We start from the raw sequence: 10,115 nt of genomic DNA, 5'->3' as shown, positions 1-10,115 counted from the left end.
GCAGGCTCTGCTGGAGCAGCAAGAGGTTGCTAAGCTCCGACAGGGCAGGGGCCTTGGTGCGGTGGACCTTAGGGCCCTTGACCACCTTGGTCCATGCCCCTGACTGGACAGAGTGGGAGGTCCCAGAGTCCTCCCTTGTCCTGTAAGGAGACTGTGGTTTACCCTCCGGCTCCCAGGGGAGAAGGGCCTGGCAGTAGGAGTCTATGTCCTGCTCACAGTCCCTGATGGCACACAGTCTCTGGACTGTGGCCTGGAGCTCCTCCAGCTGGCGCACCAGAGACCCCAAAAGGGAGCAAACCCCACAAGGGGAGGTGGCCATGCTCCTGGGCCCCAGAGCTTGAAAAAGCAACAGGCAGCCCCCGCAGCCAAGAGCCAGAGGCTCTGTTTGAGTGGAACCCGAAACCATGGGCTCCATCTGGGTGGCTGTCTCTGAGGTGCCAGAGTGGGGGGCCGCAGAGCCCAAGGGGACCCTTGGGGTGTGGCGCGTGCCCATCCGTGTCATGCCTCTGGAAGGCTGGCTACGGCTGGGACTGTCTACCCTGGGGGGTTCGCAGGCAGGGTCTTGGGCCCTCCGGCGCACCCTCCCACACGAACTCCACACTAACTTACACGCTGGCAGACAAGCACGCCTGTTTGTGCAGCCTGTTCACATGCCTCCCTGCGGAGCTGGGCGAAGTAGGGGCCTGAGCAGGACAAGACCTGGCCCGACTCCACTCAGCCACCTCCTCCATACACTAAGGGGTTAACCCCCTCCCCCCACGGGCCCCGCTTATCTCCAGCTGTGCTGGGGGTCAGCAGGGGGCTCTGCAGCTGCTGGGGGGTCTCTGGGGGGGCTCCGGGGGAGCGGGGGCACAGCGGGCTTTCACCCACACATCTCTCACCTCTCTGGAGCCTAAGATCATATAAGTTCAGTAAACCTGGAGTATTTACATGGCTCAGTATGTACATGGGAAACCTCTAATATGGCTCACCTATCTGATTTAGCAGGTGACATTCTTCTAAGTTCCTCATTGACAATGATTCTCCTAGCAAACCAATTATAACTGTGGGTGAAATTACTGATTTTCCCAAGAAGATTTTATCATTTTAATAGAAAATATCATAAGGATAATTATGCTTCATTTAAAAATATACCTGTATAGATGCAACTGGAATTCTTCATTTTCTCTCTTGAATGGCTGTTCAGTGTTACTGTGTTCTACAGGCCCAATCCAGCATTCACTGGAGGGAATAAGAGTTGTTAATTGGCCTTAGTAGAGTTGAAGCAGTGGCAAGAGTTGGTTATTTTCATAGGGGTTTTTTTGTCTGGGTTGTTATGCAGAAGTAGCTGCTTTGTTTAAGAAGTGACCTGCACCCCATTGGTTGGGAAGGGTATGTTTGTATGTCATTGGTTAAGGCTGCATGATTATTTGGGGATTAAAAGTGCAAAGCATATATAAATGCAAGGTATTAATGACACTAATTAATTATACTAATTAATGCAAGTTAATAATAACATGGTGCTCTCTCAACAGATCTTTTCTTCACAGATATTCTCAAAGTATAAATAAAAAGGCATATAATTGTGAGAAAGTGAAGTAATCATCTGGTATGCTAACAGGCAGAACAAATGCATCTGAAATTAAGTTTTTATTGTATTAATGTATTTTACGTATTTATTTACATTTTGAAATACACCTATAGGCTCCCTTCTCTAACTATATATTTCAACCTATAATTAAATGTTAAGCATAGCTCCTATTCTAAATCCTTACACAAATTTAAATATAATGAAAATATTTGGCCAATAGATAGTTAATCCTCTCCTAGTCGGTAAGGTAGCTGGAAATATCTGGTGACTGTCTTCTTTCCTGTCTTTCTGTGCAGTATATAGAAGAATAGGGTCCTTGATTGGTATTCGTAAGCACTACCATAATGTGGATGTAGAGACCAGATAGAAAAATACTTATCACATGTACTATAGCATATATAACATTGTCTGGTGTTCTCTATATTCAGTTCTCTCTCTTTCTGTGTATGTGGACCTACAGAAATACACCCAAAGAAAAAAATGAGAACCTATGGTCTTGCAGCACGGTGTAGAAGTTTGATTTGTGATGGATACATGATTCACAAGTGTGAAAGCATAATAGAAATGGGCAAGTCATTGCAAGTGCGTATTGACAAAGCTCCTCAAAACCCAAGCAGGCCATCATGCATTCCATGATCCAGAAATGTATTTTATGGAAGTTTTAGAGACATTTTTTAATATATTTTGAACAAGTTTTCGTATCCCCTTGGCTATTAAGCCATGTGCCCTAGTTGCCATGAGTTTAATAGTATCAGAAGAAGCCATAAAATGTTCTACAATAGCTTTTCTGCACTTAACAATTTCAAATTTGAATAGCCAATGGTATAAAGTTCTGTAGGGAAGTGACTTTAAAATCCTAATATTTCTATGCATAGAAAAGCAGCTATTGCTATTGGATGGAATTTTACCTGTCCTGCATCTTGGAAGAGTCGACTTATTATTAGTAGAAGTAGTAACAGTAGTAGTAGTAATACTAATAGAAACATTATGAGAGCTGGTCATAAATCAGGATCCCAGTGTGCTGGGTCACACACTGTACAAATACAGGATAAAAAAGATGGCATTCAAAACACTATGCCTATATGTCACTGCTCTGTGCAGGACACAATGCTAAAGAGAGAGAGAGAGAGAGACAGATGCAATGTTATCCTCCTGTATTTAAATAAATACTGTCATGACATACAGTAAAGACATTGCTAAAAGGGTTCTTTTCCATGCTCTTTGTCCCAAAAAAGGATATTTGCCTAATAACAATAGATAAACTAGAGATTTTCATGTACTGATAAGTAAATTGGGTTTTGAAGCACAAGGCCCCAAGTTCTTTCCCACTGTTTAGCATGAAGATGTGTATGGCTATAGTGAGTTGTATAAATTATATCTAAAGTGTGTGTGTGTGTGTGTGTGTGTGTGTGTGTGTGTGTGTGTGTATCCTCAGAAATATTACACAAGGCAATCCCCTATGCAACCACCTAGCTTATTTATTTTCCCTTCCATTTTTGCCATCTACATCATTTCCTACTCCAACTCTCTTGACAGGTTACATCTATCAAGCTATTTACATAACCCAATTGCTAGACTGTAGTGCCTGGGTGTCTCATACTCATCATTCTGACAACATCCCTCTGAAGTAAGAAAGTATTACTACTAATCACATTTAAAAATGGTGTTGAGGCACAGGGCAAATAAATAATTGCCCCAAGGACACACAGGATTTCTGTGACTCAAAGACCAAGCCTTGAGTCACAGTCCAGTGTCCTACCTGTTAGAAAACATTTTGCTACCTGACATCATTCTATTGGACAATGCAAAGAATATTCTAAATTCAGTGTTACAGTAAAACATAGAAGTGGAATCTGGTAATATGTTGCAGCACAAATATTTTTGTCAAAAAAATTCAGATTTGGCAACACCATAACATTTCACAAAGCTAGATTGGTTTTTCTGGATTTTTCTTGCAAGAAAAAAACCCAAAAACATTTTCAAAAGAAGTCAAAACATTTGACCATTTTATCATTTGATCATTTGATCATTTTCAAAATGAAAAGTTTCAGTGTTTTTATTTGGATCAGCTTTTGATTTTAAAACTTCCATCATATTTGCTTAAAAGAAAACTTTTTAAATGGTCAAATTCTAAAGAAAACTTCAATTTTAGATCAAACAAAACATTTCATTTGTGGTATAAAGGTTCAAAAGATAAGGTAAATTTTGAAAAGTTGGCTATTAATTGATTAATTGTTGGTTTCCACTCTGTGTCAGGGGTTGAATAATGCTTACCTGCATTATCCAGGTTATTTTGAGATTTAATTAAATAATACTTAAAGGCCTGATGCTGCACTTGTTGGCACAAATAGTAGTTTTCTCATTGAATTCAATATATACAATATCAGATGTGATTTGAAAGACTGGGTAATTCTTTCTATAGAAGAGTAAAGTCTTAAATGGCTTATTTTAAAAAAGGCAGAAGAGAAAATTGATAGTTGTTATGGGAAAATTTACAGTGTTCTTATTGCTTTACTCTAGATATTTTTGTTCCTATTGGTTTACTGCATTGTATGCTATTTGCCTTGCTACCAAGAAAAGCCTTGGATCATATGCTCTATTACAGCAGAGCACTTAACTATATGCTTAACTGTAAGTGAATGGACTACTCATATGTGTAAAATTAATAAGTATCTTGATAAATTAGTGAATCTAAAGATTCAATCTACTTCCACTAAAATCAATGGGACTATACTCATTGACTTAAATAGGCATTACTACAAGTTCTTACTCAATGAGTAGGAAACAAAAAGCTCACTAACAACAACTAAATGAAATCCTGCCTCTTTTGGTTAAACGAGACCCCATTGCTGACATGCAAGATATGCTAATAGAGAATGATATCTGCCACCTTTTGAATGACAATGGGCATGTCTACATGCCATCATAGGGTGATGTTGCTATGGTGCCATGCTTCAGTACTTTTTTTTTGGAAATACTAAAACACAGTGCAGCAACTGCCCGTATTGAGCTGTGTACAAAGAGTATGGTTAGAGTGGGCTGCTACGTCACTGTAGTGGCAGAGTAAAATGGGGGAGCATGCCTCTACGGTGACATAGCTGCCAATTGTGTAGACCCACATGACTGCTAATGCCGCTGCAGCACACCATACAGCAACGTAACGTATTCCTGCATCACTGTAGAGAGATGTGCAGATGCACCCAATAGCAACCTGTGGATTAAAAGTGAAGCTGAGAGGCTGCTGAGGCACTAAACTCATGATAAATAATGAAGCTACAAAGCACAAATCAGTGGATAGAATTTGAACAGAACTGAAGCTATGAAATGATCCAGGATTTAAGATTATTTTTCACATCACTAGATAGTTTCATGGTTTCTAGGGTCGGAAGGGACCTGAACAGATCATCTAGTCCGACCCCCTGCCATGGCAGGAGAGAGTACTGGGGTCAAACGACCCCAGTAAGGTGGTCATCCAACCTCCTCTTAAAAACCCCCAGGGTGGGAGCCTGCACCACCTCACTTGGAAGCTGGTTCCAGACCCTAGCCGCCCTGACCGTGAAGTAGCGCCTCCTGATGTCCAACTTAAACCTTCCCTCCGCCAGCTTGTGACCGTTGTTCCTGGTCACTCCTTGCTGCGCTCAGGGGAACAGGGACTCCCCCAGCGCCTGCTGATCCCCCCTAACCAGTTTATAACAGGCCACAAGATCCCCCCTCAGCCTTCTCTTTTGAAGGCTGAACAGGTTCAGGTCCCGCAACCTTTCCTCATAGGACCTACCCTGCTGTCCCTTGATCATACGAGTGGCCCTCCTCTGGACCCTCTCGATGCTGTCCACATCCCTCTTAAAGTGCGGCGCCCAGAACTGGACGCAGTACTCCAGCTGCGGCCTGACCAGTGCCGCATAGAGGGGGAGGATCACCTCCTTGGACCTGCTCGAGATGCATCTGTGGATGCACGACAAGGTGCAGTTGGCCTTCCTAGCCGCCTCCCCACATTGCCGACTCATGTTCATCTTGGAGTCAATAATGACTCCCAGATCCTTTTCCACCTCCGTGCTGACAAGAGGGGAGTTCCCCAGCCTGTATGTATGGTGCCGATTGTTCCTCCCCAGGTGCATCACCTTACACTTGTCTGTGTTAAACCCCATCCTATTCTCCTCCGCCCATCCTTGTAACCTATCTAGGTCCAACTGTAGCCTGTTGCTCCCCTCAATTGTGCCCACATCCCCCCACATCTTAGTGTCATCAGCAAACTTGAACAGGGTGCTTTGCACCCCCTCATCCAAATCACTGATGAAGATGTTGAACAGGGCGGGCCCAAGGACCGAGCCCTGTGGGACCCCACTTCCCACGTCCTTCCAGGTCGAGAAGGACCCATCCACTACCACCCTCTGGGTGCGACTCTCTAACCAGTTGGCGACCCATTGGACTGTATGGGTGTCTACGCCACAGTCCCCCAGCTTCCTAATGAGAATGGGGTGAGAGACAGTATCAAAAGCCTTCCTGAAGTCTAGGAAAACTATATCCACTGCCACCCCTGCATCCAATGATTTAGTGACCTGGTTGTAAAAGGCCACCAGGTTGGTCTGAGAGGACCTGCCGCTGATGAACCCGATGCCGATGATGCATCTACATGTGCAGTTAATTTAAAGCAATAAAATTCAGAGTGGTTTGAGACAGAGTAAACTACAGTCAGGTGCAGTGTTTACACATGTACCTGGACAGCTGCAATTTGAGCTGGAGCAGAGCAGTTTATGCCAGGAGCACAGGGGATCACCCCAGGTTCTAGGTGGTGGTGTTGGGTGGCAGAGGGGCTGGCTGGGGCAAGAGGGTGCTGAAAGTGCAGAGCCATGCAGCTAGGTGGCAGGCAGTAGTCTGGCCCCCTGCTGGCTGGGCTGACTGACATAGGTGGAGGGAGAAAATATTACTTGGGGGGGCTGAGCACACCACCCCCCCAGCAGGGAAGTCTGTCAAGGGGAAGTGGTGTGGTATGGCAGATCGAGGCCCCTGTGGTGAGGGAGGGAGGGGGCAGAGGCTGGGTCAGAGGGTGGGGTGAATGGGGACCCAGAGCCAGGGCAGGTTGTGGGATGCTTGGAGCCTGGGCAGCTTGTTCAGGGGTACGGGAGTGGGACTTCTGCTGCTGTACACATGCCGGGCTCAGCAGGCACATGGCATTGTGCTGCTCTGGGGCAGCAGCAAGGGGCACAGCGTCCATCTCACAGTGGCAGCCTGCTTCTGCCCTGTGCACAGATCCAGGAGGCATGTGTCCCCCAGGCCTCCCCCGGGGTGCACACTGTGGCGGGACCCCCCTTGCACCCCTGGACAAGTTGCCCAGGCTCCAAATGTCCCACCCCAGCCCCGGGACCCATTCACCCCAGTCCCTGCCCTTTCCTCTGCCCCACTCCTCCCTCACTATGGGGGCCTTGATCTACCCCCCCACACCACTTCCCCATGACAGACTTACCTGCTGTCCTTGACAGTGCTGCACCCAGGGTTGCCCTACAGCCCCACCCACTGCCACTGCTGCCCCGCGTTTGCGGGGGCTAAGCCCCATTAGCCCCAGCCTTCCACCACCTATATATACTGATAGTGCATAATTTATATCCGTGGTCAGCGTCTACACACAGCATTTAACTGAAGTTAATTAGCCTGCCATAAGACAGTATTGTCCTGACAGTATTAGTGTTAATTAGTTTATTGTAGGCTAATACTGTCACACACATAGATGGTGATGCTTTACTCCACAGGTAATTAGTCTACTCCACAGTTAAGTGCACATGTAGACACAGCTACTTATAACAAAATTTAAAAAAAACACTCACCACAAATAACAAAAATAAAAAGTTATGGTGAAGGTAGGGAAATAGGTCTCTGGTTCAAAGAAGAGAAGTCATGGAGTAAATATGACTACTACTTATATTTTTTTCAGAATAGGACTGATCCATCAGAAATTACTTCAGGTGTGCTGAGTAAAACAGTTTTTCCCGCTCTCATTCAAACAAGCACACAAGTGCTCATGTGTCCCCACACACTTGTTGCTTTGTAAGTATTTCTGTAAGATAAAAACAAAACCAAGGTAATTTTCAATAGAAGTAAATTACATTTTTCTCAAAATCCTAGAGAAATAACCTTGCAAGAATTCTTCACATGCCTTTATCTCTAAACACAATCCATTGTACTGGTTTGCATGCTAACTATGTAGATAAATACAATCACCTAACTACATTACATAACATTAACACATGCCACATCACGCAGAGGGACCAAGGGAAGCAACAGAGACAAAGGAAACAACACAGACAGTTTTAGTCACTCAAGGAGCAGACAGAGGAAACTGGGAAAACAAATAAAGGAGCAGGAGAGGAAACAAACAAGCAAACAAAGCCCAAGGCTGAACTGCACTTGAAACAAAAGCCCAACTACAAAACAATGTATAGCTTTCTAAAAAGGAAAAGAATAATTTGTCAACAAGAAATGAGAGAAACATCTGTGTTCATTGACTTTATTTCTCACACCCTGTTAAAGCAGTGCATATGGTTACCCCCCACTACCTTTGACTTCAGCATAATGATCAAGTCATAGGCAGTGGGTCACTTGCTTTGCAGTGGGCATTATGCAACTTGCATACAAGTACAGTTGTGTAAAATTGTCCCATCCAGTTTGCACATATTTCTGTTTGTTAGACAAGTTGAATTATACATGGCTTCTCACTTCTATTTCCCGTTACATTTCAGCTTTGCTAAGAGGCAGAATGCACTAACACATCCCTGAGCTTCATGAAAGTCTCTGCATCAAGTGAAGTTTACTAGCAGATCACAAGGATCTGTAAAGCAAAAAGTTGTTCAGCATAGAAAATACACAAGGTGACTGGTGTCATCACAAAACTGCAGATGTGAACAAGTATGACTCCAATGATGGGGAATGAGTTCACTTCAAATACCAAAGGGATATTTCAAAGGCTATTAAAAAAATCATATAAAACTTCTCACATCTTTTTGTCTTGATCACTGAACATGAGACTAGCAGACTTTGGTATGGGTTAAGGATGAAATGTCCCAAGAGTTGTAAAGGGATTGCTCTCATCTTAGGTTTTCAGGAGAAAGAACTGACCTGGTTCTGGGAACAAAATCCAGGATGGGATTTACAACTGAGAATCCCATGGAGAGTTATCTGCCTAACTGCTAGCAGTGGCTGAGGTCTTGGTCCTCTTGTTAGTTTTTCATCTGAGCTTGCTTATGTGATCTCTGAGTCTGTGAATCCTGCTGCTGAGCACTTCCTGACTCCATGCACTTTATGGGGAGCCTGTGTGCCTAACTTGGATCTAAGGGCCTCACTAAATGTCAGGCAGGACACCTGACAGGTAGGTACTGCAATATCTAAGTCTCCTTGTAGATTTTGCCTGAAGATCCTCCCAAAATAAACAAACACCAAAACCAGCAAAGAAACAATTAATGAGTCAAAAGGAGATGGCAAGAGCATGTACTGCTGCATCAGTGGCTGTGAGAATCTTATGCCTCCATGAAAGTGGTGAAAGGAAAATCTAGGCTGAATATCCAGATAACTACTTAGGCTGATTTTCCATGCAGTACAATCTATCAGACTGTGAAATAGGCTCCCAAGGGAAGTGATGGCAGCTCTATCACTTGGGTAATATAATTGCTGTATTTTGTGCCTTTGGTAAAGCCTGAGAGACTTTCTCTGAATGAATCTGAATCAGAATATGCCTTTCTAGTGAAAACAGAATACTTAATAAAGCTACCCGAATATTGATTTATTTTGTGCAGCTTTAATGCTCCTGTGATCCATAAATAGTCCACATGTTTGTAAGCCAAAGTATACTGTTACAGTTTGAACTATGGCAACTCCCTGTGGCACCAGTAATGCTGGCTGGTTTACCTTGTAAAATATTTTCTTCAGGTCAGGTTTTTCTCTTTTATTTCTTTTATTTCTTCTTTTTGCACCTCATTTACTTTGGCATTTTAGTTTTGCAGTAACTTTTTCTGTTCTTGGTTTTATTGGCCACTGCAACCCTGTCCATGAATCTGAAAATGAAAATTGGCCCCACTCCCAGATATTTAGAAATTCTGGGATAAAAAAATAAGATAATTCATTTGCTGTATATTACATTTATTGTTATTTTTGGACAGCTGCAGATTGTGGTCAACCTTTAGCATAGTCTCTGATGCAGACAATAAGGCAAAAGTAGGGAAGATCAAGTGAGATCGACAAGTCTAATTTTATTAACCCACTCTAGTGTCCCAATCAGACATCCAGTAGGCTGCATTGTTTCCTTCCATTTAGGTTCTCAGTCTTGTGACACACAGGATTCAACCACTGTGCAGAGGGAAAAGGCTGGTATGGCTGGCAAATCACATTAAGTGCTACCTAATCTAATCTAATAAAAAATTGAAGGCAAGAAGCCATAAGCAACTAAGAAGCAGCTTTTAGTTGTATATCCAAAAATAGTAAAAATTTAAAAATCTCCCTTAGCAAAAGAAAAGCGCATATATATTTTATTCTTAGTTTGGTTCAAGAGGAAGGAGGAGGA

At 43.5% G+C, this 10,115-nt stretch overlaps 1 long non-coding RNA gene across 1 annotated transcript in view; it reads left to right on the top strand.

The window, feature by feature from the left end:
- Positions 1-9,337, top strand: part of LOC109303285 — a 15,482-nt gene extending 6,145 nt beyond the window's left edge. Inside the window, exons 2-4 of the long non-coding RNA XR_002099045.1 lie at positions 1,515-1,588; positions 3,107-3,197; positions 8,302-9,337. This is a non-coding gene — a long non-coding RNA (uncharacterized LOC109303285). The remainder of the gene's footprint in view (positions 1-1,514; positions 1,589-3,106; positions 3,198-8,301) is intronic.
- Positions 9,338-10,115: the final 778 nt, after the last annotated feature.

This window comes from Gavialis gangeticus, unplaced genomic scaffold, assembly GCF_001723915.1.
Source record: "Gavialis gangeticus isolate Ggan-Ray unplaced genomic scaffold, GavGan_comp1, whole genome shotgun sequence".
In the NCBI taxonomy this organism is placed as follows: Eukaryota; Metazoa; Chordata; order Crocodylia; family Gavialidae; genus Gavialis; species Gavialis gangeticus.
Note: the sequence above shows the minus strand (reverse complement) of the source record. Positions and strands in the feature narration are given on the sequence as shown.